The sequence below is a fragment of the Mustelus asterias genome, chromosome 20, assembly GCF_964213995.1.
Source record: "Mustelus asterias chromosome 20, sMusAst1.hap1.1, whole genome shotgun sequence".
Taxonomy (NCBI): domain Eukaryota; kingdom Metazoa; phylum Chordata; class Chondrichthyes; order Carcharhiniformes; family Triakidae; genus Mustelus; species Mustelus asterias.
The window spans coordinates 48353618-48366008 of NC_135820.1; the positions used below are offsets into that span (position 1 = coordinate 48353618).

Consider the following 12391-nt stretch of genomic DNA (forward strand, 5'->3'; position numbering starts at 1 on the left):
AGGGGGCACAGGCAGAGGGGCCTCTGAGCAGCTGCACAACCTTAGAGTGTCCTGAGTGAAGGCACCCAGGATCAGCTGACGATCATTGATATGTGGTGAGCCCCCTGCAGAAGGGCCAGAGTGTGAGTAACATGACAGATGGGATGATGGTGTTGTGAAGGACTCTGTGAGAGAATGAGTGTTGATATATGTCCCCCATGAACAGATTCCTGTAGGCTGTAACCATTTCAGTGCATGATGCCATAATTAGAACTTGATACTGGAGGGAGTTGAGAGGGGCTTATCCTGACAGAGCAGATTCGATCATTTATCTGCTTCCTGCACTGCATGGCCCTTCTGGTACAGTTGCCAGTGGCACTGACCTCCTGGCTAACAGCCTCCCAGGCTGGAACGGTAAGGTTGCTGTTTCCTCAAGACATGCTGAACTGATGGGCTTCTGCACTGTATGATTCTATGATTCAATGCTTTTGTATCAAGACTCCTCGAATCATGACCTTGAGGTGGTTGAATCGGGATGCAGACTTCTTCTTGAGGCTGCTAGCCTTTTGCCCCTGTATTACTGATATCCAGTGTGATGTTGTGAAGGGGTCTAGAGAGAGTGACTTGAGTGTGCTGGCTTATTTAAATATTGCGCCTGGACCTTCAAACCCGCCAGCTGTTGAAGAGCAGGCGAATCAGCTCCCAACCCACCAGGTGATTCAAAGATGCCGTTCATGCACGATGAATGATTCTCCAAGCGAGTACCCGCCCTTGCGGGCACTGCTGGAACCACCCACCACCACAAAAGTGCAGTAAGTAGTCTCACAACACCAGGTTAAAGTCCAACAGGATTATTTGGTAGCACAAGCTTTCGGAGGCGAGTCCTGATGAAGGAGTGATGCTCCGAAAGTTCATGCTGCCAAACAACCTGTTGGACTTCAACCTGGTGTTGTGAGACTACTTACTGTGCCTACCCCAGTCCAATGCCGGCAACTCCACATCACCACAAAAGTGAAGAATTCCGTCCCTTGTAACTTTGAGGCCCAGGCTCCAGTTGGCAACATAGTTTAACATTTTGAAATAGATGCTTTTCAGTAACTTGTTTCTCTTTCGGAAAACATTCAGCTTTCTTTAATTACAAGAGCACCACCCCAAAACTGCATTTTTGTCTTTCATTCAGTGATGAAAAAGACCTTGGAAATGTTTTGTGAAGTAAACATAATAATGTACAATTGTACAATGTCATAGCTATACATTTCATATCTGCTTGAGAGCTGATCATTTTAGGGGAAAATTGTACATGATGTGCCCCTTTGATGAAAGAATGTGGATCAGTTATGCTTTGATAGGGCTGCTGGCTGACTTCCACCAGAAGTGGATGGAAAGCAACTTCTGGCCTATGAAAAATTGGTGGCCCCTGACCACCAGCCAGCTCGAGTAGGACAATAGGCGCTGGAATATTAACTCCAGGAAGGCAGAAGGGAAGAGGGGCTGGAGCCAAGAATTTGGGATGGGAAAGCTGCAAATTTCTCAGTTCCTGCTACATAAAGCAAAGTTTAAAAATTCCTTTTTTTAACTATTCACAGGATATGGACACCATCAGCGAAACCAGCTTTTATTGCCCATCCTTAATTACCCTTGAGAAGGTGGTAATGAGCTGCTTTCTTGAATTGCTGCAGTCCCTGTGACATAGGTACACCCACGGTACTGTCAAGAAGGAAATTCCAGGACTTAGACCCAGCAACGATAAAGGAATGGAGATATCACTCCAAGTCATAATGGTGTGTGACTTGGAGGAGATTTTACAGTTGATGGTGCCCCCCTGCACTGGTGCCCTGGACTTCCTGGGTGGCGGAGATCTCGGATTTGGGCAGTGTTGTCAAAGGAATCCTGGTGAGTTGCTGCAATGTATCTTGTTGATGTTAAATGTTGCCCTACCTGAAGTGCTTGAGGGAGTGAATGTTTATGATGGTGAATGAGGTACTGCTTTAAAGCAGACTGCTTTAACTTGTATGAGGTCAAGATTACTGAGTGTGCACAGATTGCTTGCAGTCAAACACTGATGCATGATTGAAGTTTTCTCCAATTAAAGCCAGTTAAAACCAGCCTTGTGTTAAATTGCCCAACTCTACAAATGCTGATTCCAGACTGACTTAATGCAGTCTATTAAGTTTGTTGTATAGGAAGCAAATGAATAAATTTAGTGAGCATCAAGCGCAGCTAAGGTGAACATAACTACCTTAAAATGTTTATTTCCCACACTAATAATTATTGTCCACACTCTCAAAGGTGTGAGAATATTTCCCTCTTTTTGTAAGAGTTTCTCATATAATCCATGGCACAGCTTAATTGGAGCACAGTAATAACCGACATATTGCAAGTCAAAGTTCAGCTCACCAGAAACAAGCTGCTAGCTACTTTGCAATGTCTTTCCACAGAAAGAAAGGTGAGCTTTGCGATTCTCAGCCCAGACAGTACCAGCCATAGAAAGAAAGCTAATTCCATTGCTGCAATTTAGAAAGATAGTTCTGACTCTTTTTGGATGTTGATGTGTGGAGGGTATGGGTATAAATGAATTGAGAAGCATTGTACCATCACCCAGCAAATATTCTCCATTTACTATCATCCTACTCTTAATCACTTATCTTCACAGCAGGGCAAGATTTATTTAGCAGTGGCAAATAAGTAAATGATCTCTTATCTCGTAATGAGGGCATGATCGCATGACTCATTGACATTCTTTATCTCATGTGTTGGCTCTTTTTAAGATGATGCGGGTGCATCAAGTAACACTGGACTGTGGACTCTGGCGCATTACAACAGCTTGCATCAGGAACTGTACCTGTCCCCGAGGAATGTAAATAGAAAGATCAGGGAAGGAGATTCATTATTCAGAAGTGGGGACAAGCAAGTGGAGGGAGAAGGAGGAGAACAATGTAAAGCAGGAGAGGCGGAGAGCTGACAGTATTTTTCTTCGATATGAGCACTGAGTTGTTACCTGATTGGATGTTCCTTTTGGATGGAATTCCATGCTGTTATATTGAATCCCCATGAACAACGTGCGGGAGTTGGAGAAGTGATGTAGCAGTGCGCCTCTACTGCATTCTTGTGTGAAGGGTTTTCTAAAAGTGCTTTAAGTGACTGGGAGCTGCAAAGAACAGAAGAAACAAGCAATACCAACACGTCAAACAAGTGATAGACCTCAGGCAGGATTATCAGATGTCTAATGGTGCCAGAATTGAAAGATTGGGTAATTGACTGGAAACAGCAATGAGGTTGACCTTAACCCATGTGGAGCATTATATAGCACTGAACATATGCAGGTTTTGTAAGGAGTTCTAAGACAGGAAGTGATGACAAAAGGGTCCAAGAACTTCCACAATTTTATTTTTGCCATCAAAAAAGTGGTGGTGACAAGCTCAGGAGCCATTTTACCCAGACCTGTCAAGGCTACCTTCGGTCTTATGAAAGTCTTTGTTGTGGCTATCCTGTTTCTATACATGGGCACTCAGATCAGCAAGACCTTCACCTCACTACTGGAGGAACATGACATCTTTGTCCTAGTCGATGATGATACTGCTGTTTGTCTGTTAAAGTTACAAAATAAACTGTTCATTCCTTTTTAAAATGAACTATCTGATTATCAAAACGCTACAACCCTCATTAGAAATAGCATAGCACTACTCTTATGCACCCCAGCCAAGAGAAAGAGTAGATGAAGCCACTTCTTCTGAGGGTATCTTCACTCGGCCAAATCTCGTCAAGGAAATAGCAGAGAGACAGAAGGTGGTGGCAGCATCTGCATTGTTGGATGTAACCTAGTTGTTTCATTACCCCATCTAAAGATACAATATCACCAAAATCGCCATCCTGGTGTTACACCTGGCTGCAACAGATCATCATCATCATCACTTTAACCATTCAGAAACCAATTAGAGAGAGCCTTAGATTTCAAAATAAGCTAAGTGCACATAATAGGGTTAAGCCAGAAAGCACGGTGATAGATTTTGTGGACTTCATTGATTTAAAATTCGCAAAATAAGTATTGATTTTCTTGATGCTTCTACAGTATGGGTGACCTTTATTGGTGGATAGGTGCTAAGTGCAGGTAAAAGGCAGAAGGAGAGCACTCCATTTTCAGTAAAGGTAATTGTGTGGATTATTCTTGTATGTTTAAATAACAAACTTGTTCGGAAAGAAGCAATGTGGGGAAGAATGAGAGTTTTAAGGCCAAAGTTGGATTGCACCAAGAATCAGCACTGAACTCCTTCCTCTTCCTGAATGTCCTATCTGTTCCAACTGAGAAAGTGTGGTGGAAGGGGCCATGGTCAAAGATGTTTGCAGACAACATTTGAGCTATGTGATGAAGATGATGAGAATCTGACTGAGTACGTGGATAATTGGAGCTAAGCACTGGAAAACAGGGTTTGAGGATCAGTAGACCAAAGATACAATTTGACCCTAGGGAACAAGATCAGAGTGAAAGTGTAAAGAATATGGGGAAGATCTAGAGCAAGTAAATAGCTTCAGGTACCTGGTGTCTGTGGTGGCAGGAGATGGAAATATTGGAATGGAAATTAGGCAGCAGATTCACTCTGGTTGGAGCATGGGTCTTGCTGTATTTGCAATCTGTTGCTCAAAAAGTGTTTCTAATGGTGGTTATAAGCTATGAATGCAAAAAGTTGCTCCCAACCAGTAACTGCTCATTTTATTGGAATCTCCAAAAACTGCAAGCACTGTAGGAAAATCAAATACACTGATGCTGCTTGGATAATGAACGCTAATGAGCAGGTGCAGCTTTCTGTGGTTAGGAACTACCTAAATATGTATGACGTGGTATTCCATCCTGTCCCTGTGGGCATTAAGGTCTTCAAGAATCCCCTAGTGGCAGTCTCAGCTCTATCTGTAATGCTTGGGACTCTTTGGAAGCCTGCCAGCTTCTGAGCCCTCTCCAATTATGAAGGTGCGGACAGGGCATTCATCACTTGCTCTCTACAGGTGTGAACTGCATTTATCTGGCAAATCGCTCATGCTGGTGTGATCGCCACAAGCTCAATCCTTGACGTTGATGGTATGGTGACCAGCAACAGATAGTATGACTTGGTCAGTGCCTCGAGTGAACAATAGATGCAAAAGACCAGTTTCCTCTGATACATCCAAGCATGAGTGACATGGTCCTTTTTATTGATGGGAGCAATTAGCATGATGGCACAGTGGTTAGCACTGCTGCCTCACAGTGCCAGGGACCTGGGTTCAATTCCAGCTTTGGGCGACTGTGTGGAGTTTGCACATTCTCCCCGTGTCTGTGTGGGTTTCCTCCCACAATCCAAAGATGTGCAGGTTAGGTGGATTGGCCATGGTAAATTGCCCAATAAGTGTTCCAAGATGTGTAAATTAGATGGATTAGCCATAATAAATGTGTGGGATTACAGGGATAGGGCTGGGGGGGGGGGGGGAGGGCCTGGGTAAGATACTTTGTCAAAGAGTCGGTGCAGACTCAATGGGCTGAATGGCCTCCTTCTGCACTGTAGGGATCCTATGATTCTAGGAAATGTAAAGATTTAGTCCCACATGGAACGTTCCTCCTTACTTAGTTCATGGACACGATGGAAACACCCAAAGGGATTCCCATCCTCAGTCTCTGGTTTGGTGAAATTTACAATCCAGTGCCAACTGGAACAACCTATATTAAAGCCTTGCCTAGAACGACTAGCAAAAATGTAGATTTTCGGAGGTAAAGAAAGAGTGTACAAGATGCTAAATACAGAAGGTAAGTGGTCACTATGAAGCAAAAACAGTTCACAATTTGTACTTGCTTGAAGGATTGTGGAGGAATCAGACTGAACCTATTCACCTACTTTACATAGGAAAGCTGCACACTGAGTGACAGTTCACTGAAAATTGAGCAATTCAACATGGGATCAAATAATTGTATAATTGAAATGAGGCTTGCACTTGCTGGAAGCCGTTCTTCATTTGGCCTTATAAAATAAAATCTTCAAAGTTCTGTATGCTAACAGTAACATTCACATACAATCACAGAATAATACAGCACATAAGGAGGTCCTAGAACTCAATGGGTCTGCAACAGCTTGTTTAAAGAGTAATCAGTTAGCCCCACTCCCCCACTCTTGTTCCAGGACCAAGTAAGTTCCTCTGCTTCAACCATTTACCAAATTTCCCTTTGAAGACAACTATTCAATCTGTATTCACCACCCTATCAAACAGTTCATTCCAAACTTTGCTCCCATATGGAGGCGAGTACTGAAGCAGGTAGGCATAAAAATTGGCGTCACCTGTCGGCGTGGCTAAACTGCCGGCACCATCCCACCATTGGGCCATTTTCCTGATGGCTGAATGGGTTATGGAAAGGCCATCTGTCCGCTTGCAATTCAGATATGTCAATAAAAAAAGAAAACGCTGGAAATACCCAGCGGTTCAGGTAGAAGTAGAGAAAATAGAGTTGGAATTTCAGGTATGTGACCCTTCACCAAGAAAATCAATAATCCTGATTTTATGAGAATCTATTAAGCTTACTTGATGAAGCATCACAGATCTGAACTGTTAATTTTATTTTCTCTCCAGAGATGCTGCCTGACCTGCTGACTATTTCCAGCATTTTCTGCTTTTGTTTCAGGTTTCCAGCATTTATAGTATTTTGCTTTTCATAGAATCCCTACAGTGCTGAAGGAGGCAATTCTGCCCATCAAACCTGCACTGACAACTATCAAACTCAGGCCACATACCCGTAACCCCACGTGTTTCCCATGCTAGTCCCCCTGACAATTTAGCATGGCCAATCAACGTAACTTGCACATATTTGGTCTATTAGGGTTGGACAGAGAGAGGACTTGTCCCCTTTCCTTTGTGCTCTGCCACTTTTCTTTCGGCCCACGTCCCTCATAAAGACAAAGATAGGGTTAGAGATAAAGATAGAGAATAAAGGTGGTGGTATCTTGCATCTGCTGCTTTGTTTAATAGGCATTAACTGTAAGAACCTCCAATTAAATTTCAGTTTTCTGTTACAGATGGCAGTTCTATTAAGGCTGATAAATGAAGCTTATATAAAATGCCACTAAAATTATATTTGTATTGTGTTGCATTAATAGCACACAGATAATTACTGAATTATATCTTAAAAGGACAGTATCATTGTTTCCAGCGGAGTTCAGTCCCTCAAAAGTTCTCCAAAATTGCTACCTCAAGCCAATGTAAAAGGCTTTGAGTTTAAATCTTCCCATTTGGATCTTTGCATCGATTTAACTAAAGCTAAGGCTGTTAACATAATTAAATTACTGCACCCTTTCATTAGATAACCATGCTAAAAAATCTTGCAAGTACCTTCCATTGTATTTTTATTTCCCTTTGGCACATGTTTAATCCTCTTGATTACCCATACCATATCCCAAAAAAGAGCAAAGACAGCCGGTGATCACTCGGTCTCGAATTCTTTCCAACTATCCATGGGTAAATGCCCTGTTTCTATTCCTATTCTTCTTTTGTTAGGTTAAAATTTAGAAGAGTTCTAAATTTTAAGTGTACCCTAAACTTGCATTCTCCTGCCCCATAGCACAGCAAGGATAGGTACAACAACCTGCTGTTTGCATTGACATATATTTGTACAATCAGTCAAGACAACTTGTTCAAATCTGTACATATATTACAAGACTGACAAGTGCCCCCCGCCATCTACAAGCTGTGATCTTGTAATTTGTCATGCGAAAGGAAAAAGTTTAAGTTTATTTATTAGTCAGAAGTAGGCTTACATTAACACTGCAATGAAGGTACTGTGAAAATCCCCTAGTCGCCACACACCGATGCCTGTTCGGGTACACTGAGGGAGAATTTAGCATGGCCAATACACCTAACCAGCACGTCTTTTGGACTGTGGGAGGAAACAGAGCACCCAGAGGAAACCCATGCAGATACGGGAATCAAACCAGGGTCCTTGGCAGCAGTGCCACCGTGCTGGGAACCGACCCCAGTTTCTGTCCATAAATTTAAAAAGGAAAGACAAGACGGACAGGTTTCTTTAAGAGAATGCAGTCACCTCCTTCCAATGTTTCTCAAAGCATTGGATCTAGGTGCTTCAATAGGCCCAGAAACACGCAAATCTATTTCTCAAATGATTGAAAAAAACTTTCAAACCTGGATATTTCTTGTGCAATTTTATTGCATGGTATACTTATCCTACTGAAATTTTGTAGTGTAAAGAGAAAGTTAAATCTTCAGATGAATCAATTATTATTGTAATTATGTTTCTGTCTGGGTAAACATTACTGTTAGTAATACAAAATTCCTCTCTTCCATTTTATTGGATGTATTAATGGTTCCGTTAAACTATTGGACAGAAGAATGTAATAGGCACACATGAAAAAAATATTTGCATCTGATGCAGAATTTGCATATCATAACGGGACTTTTATCAACAAGTCTAAACACTGTAATATTGTTAGTTTCCTGAAGAAATGCTATTTACAGTTTCTTTTGCTGAAGTTCGATTCTTGTGTGGTTGTGTGGGTTCTGTAATCTGAAAGATTCATCAAAGAAAACCAAACCAATGTCTACCACCAGAACCACCATTTATATCCTTCACCAGAACATAAGAAATAGGATGCAGGAGTAAATCATAAAGCCCCAAAAGCTTATGCCGCCATTCATTGATCTTCTGTCTTGACTCCATTTTCCTGCCCATTCCCAATATCCTTTGATTCCATGATAGACCAAAAATCTGTCCATCTCAGCCTAAAATATCATTAAAAACAGAGCATTCACAGCCTTCTGGGTTGGATAATTTCGAAGTTTCATAATCCTCTGAGTGAAGAAGATTTTCTTCATAGAATCACAGAATTATAAAATGGTTACAGTTCAGAAAGAGATCCTTCTATCCATCTTGTCCAAACTAGCTGTCTGCACCAGTAACTCAGCTTAATCTCAGCTTTGCTTTTTCCCTGTCAACCTGCAATCTCTTCAGGTGCTTATCCAATTCCATTTTGAAAGGCAATTGTATCTACCTTCACCACATTCTCAGGTACTGCATTCTGAAACCTAACCACTCCCTGTGTAAATGCACTTTTTCCATCCTTATCCTGGTGCTAAATGATTGACGCCTTATCCTGAGATTGTGCCTCCACGCACTAGATTCTCCAGCCAGAGGAAACAACCTCCCAGTGTCTACCCTGCCAAGCCCATTCGTAATCTTGGACATTTCAATGAAATCACCTCTCATTCTTTTCGACTTTCAGGACTATAGGCACAACTTGCTTAGCCTCTCATCACAGTACAATCCTCTCATCCCAGAAACCATCTGGTGAAACTTCACTGTACTGCCTCCAATGTAATATATCCTTCATTAAATAGGGAGACCAAAACTGCACATGCTCCCGGTATGATCTCAGCAAAGCTCAAAACAATTTTCTTTAAGATTTCTTTATTCTTGTACTCTAATTCCCTCGCAATAAAAGCCAACATGCCATTTGCCATCCTTATTGCCTGCTCTACCTACAAGTTCGCTTTATGTGGTCCTTATCGAAGTACATCTAAGTGTCTCTGAAAATCAACATTTAGAAGTTTCACACCTTTTGAAAAATATTCTTCTTTCCATTCTTAATATCAAAGTGATACAAAGTCAATACCTTTGTATTATATGCCATCTGCCAACTCATTTAATCTGCCTAAATTTATTTGCCACTTTTTTGTGTTCCCCTCACAACTTGCATTCTCACCAGCTTTGTATGGTGAGAAAAATTGGATACATTTCTTTTGGCCTCCTCATCAAAGTAATAAATATAGATTGTAAATAGCTGAGGCCACAGTACTGATCCTTGCGGCGCTCCACTAGTTACAGACTGCCAACTTGAAAAAGTTCAGTTTATCCCTGCTGTCAGCTTCCTGTCCATTAACCAAGCCTCCAAACATGGTGATAGATCACGCTGAACTTCATGAGCACTTATTGTGGGTCATAACCTTTTGTGTTGCATCTTATTCAATGCCTTTTGAAAATCCAAATACACTGCGTCTACTGGTTCTCCTTTATCAATCCTAGTTACACCTTTAAAAAAAACTCTGTAATAAAATCAATGTTCCTCTCATAGAATCATGTTGACTTTACAATAAGAGTATGCTGTGGTGTTATCTACAAGGGCAATGAACAAGGAAGCTTATTAGAGGCAATTGTAATGTGAATTTTCTGGCATATAAACGGAAGAATCTCAAAATGATTTTTGATAATTTAACAATTATTTTAGAAGTATCACAATGTATGAATCATTTCAGTGTCGTGAAGCCCATGTGTCTTGTGCTTTTCAGAAACACCTATTGAATCACCCCTATCTACTGTTGATTTATTTAACATGATTAGCGTAGGCTAATATTCATAATATATTCATAAATATAGCAAAGTGCTTCTTTGTATCATGAGAATTTATATTAGTGCAGTGAAGTAACATCCTAGCATCTTTAGTTGTAATATTCTCATGTTCTTAAAAAACAGCTTGTAAGGATCAACCAACTCCTGTTTTCCTAGATGGCAACATCATTCCTGAATAATCTGAAGGGAGGCTGTAGATCACCTGTAACTGTGCTTGAATCTAGATTGTTAGCCAATGAAGATGCAGCTATAATATAATCTGCACAAAATGCAATTACTTTTGGGCAGCACAGTAGCACAGTGATTAGCACTGCTGCTTCACAGCGCCAAGGACACAGGTTCGATTCCTGGCCTGGATCACTGTCTGTGTGAAGTTTGCACGCTCTCCCCATGTCTGCGTGGGTTTCCTCCGGGTGCTCTGGTTTCCTCCCACATTCTGAAAGATGTGTTGGTTAGGTGCATTGACTCGAACAGGCGCCGGACTGTGGTGACTAGGGGAATTTCACAGTAACTTCCTTACAGTGTTAATGTAAGCCTTACTTGTGACTAATAAATAAACTTTAACAATCTGCAGATGCTGTGGTAATGGCTTGAATTTTTCTTTATCTGGTCTAACAAAAATATTCCTATTTTTTCATGAAACAACAATCAAAACTTGAACAAATATACTTTAACAGAATCCTGCTTTATTTAGGCTATGGTAACAATAGCAAGGGTTTACGCAAGGCAGCTAAGAGGAAGGCAGCTATCATGGAGGCACGGTGGCACAGTGGTTAGCCTTGCTTCCTCACAGCCAGGGATCCGGTTCAATTTCCGTCTTGAGTCACTGTCTGTGTGGAGTTTGCATGTTCTTCCCGTGTCTGTGTGGATTGCTCCAGTTTCCTCCCACAGTCCAAAGACGTGCAGATTAGGTGGATTGGTCATACTAAATTGCCCGTTAGTGTCAGGGGGGTCAGCGGGGTAAATATGTGGGGGTTACAGGGATAGGGCCTGGCTGGGATTATTGCCGGTGCAAGCTCAAAGGGCCGAATGGCCTCTTTCTGCACTATAGATATTCTATGATTCTATGGAGGCCCCACGACCAATGAATGTAACACAGTTAAGATCATTCCTAGGGTTAATTAATTTTTATGGGAAATTTGTTCTGATTCTAGCAACCATGCCTAGACAATTGTATAATTTGTTGTGTATAAAACAAGTATGGGAATGGGCAACAGAGTGTGAAAAAGCATAACAGTCAGTTAAAGAAGCTTTAAAGAAGTTAGAAGTGTTGGTGCATTTCAACCCAAAGTTAGCACTACAACTTATCTGTGATGCGTCATCGTACAGAGTTGGAGCAGTGTTGTCACATGTAGTACCTCCCGGGGAAAAAAGACCAATAGCTTTTGCATTGCGGGCCTTAGCAAGTGCTGAATCAAATTACACCCAGTTGGAGAAGGAAGTACTGAGCATTAGATTTGGAGTGCAGAACTTTCACCAATACCTCCAGGTTGTCACTTCACATTGCTGACGGACCACCATCCCTCAACAACTATTTTTGGGCTACAAAAGGGCATTCCATGACTTGCCACAAGCAGCCTTCAATAGTGGTCTTTAATTTTATCAATACATTCCTACAAGTTCAAGTACTGCCAGTCAGCCATACTAATGCTGATGCGTTGTCACACTTGACTTTGCTTGCTGGTCAAGTACCAATAATTGCGTTTCCAATATTTTGTCATTTTACAGATAGACATCATCCCAGTGACTGCAGCTCAAGTCCAACGATAGACCAGGGATGATCTTATGATGTGAAAGGTACTGGAAATGGTGTTAAAAGGGAGGATAGCAGGAATGCATTCTGATTAAAGCCATATGTTTCCAGGAAATTTGAGCTGACAGTACAGGGTGGATGCCTGTTGTGGGTGATGAGAGTAATATTTCCTCCAAACTTGCCACGAAGAATATTGAAACAATTACATAAAGGATACCCAGGAATAGTTCAAATGAAAGAACTTGTGAGAAGCAACTTCTGGTGGCCAAGACACGATGCCCAGATCAAGG

General features: G+C 41.5%; 1 protein-coding gene across 2 annotated transcripts in view; it reads right to left on the reverse strand.

Annotated features, from left to right (window-relative positions):
* LOC144508506 (serine/threonine-protein kinase 35-like) overlaps positions 1 to 12391 on the reverse strand; it is a 131442-nt gene that overhangs the window by 61232 nt on the left and 57819 nt on the right. Inside the window, exon 3 of one of the 2 annotated variants that reach the window (XR_013500292.1) lies at positions 2978 to 3127. The exons of the other annotated variant lie outside the window; for it this stretch is intronic. The gene's annotated coding sequence lies outside the window, so the exon portion shown is untranslated. The remainder of the gene's footprint in view (positions 1 to 2977; positions 3128 to 12391) is intronic. 2 annotated transcript variants of the gene reach the window in all.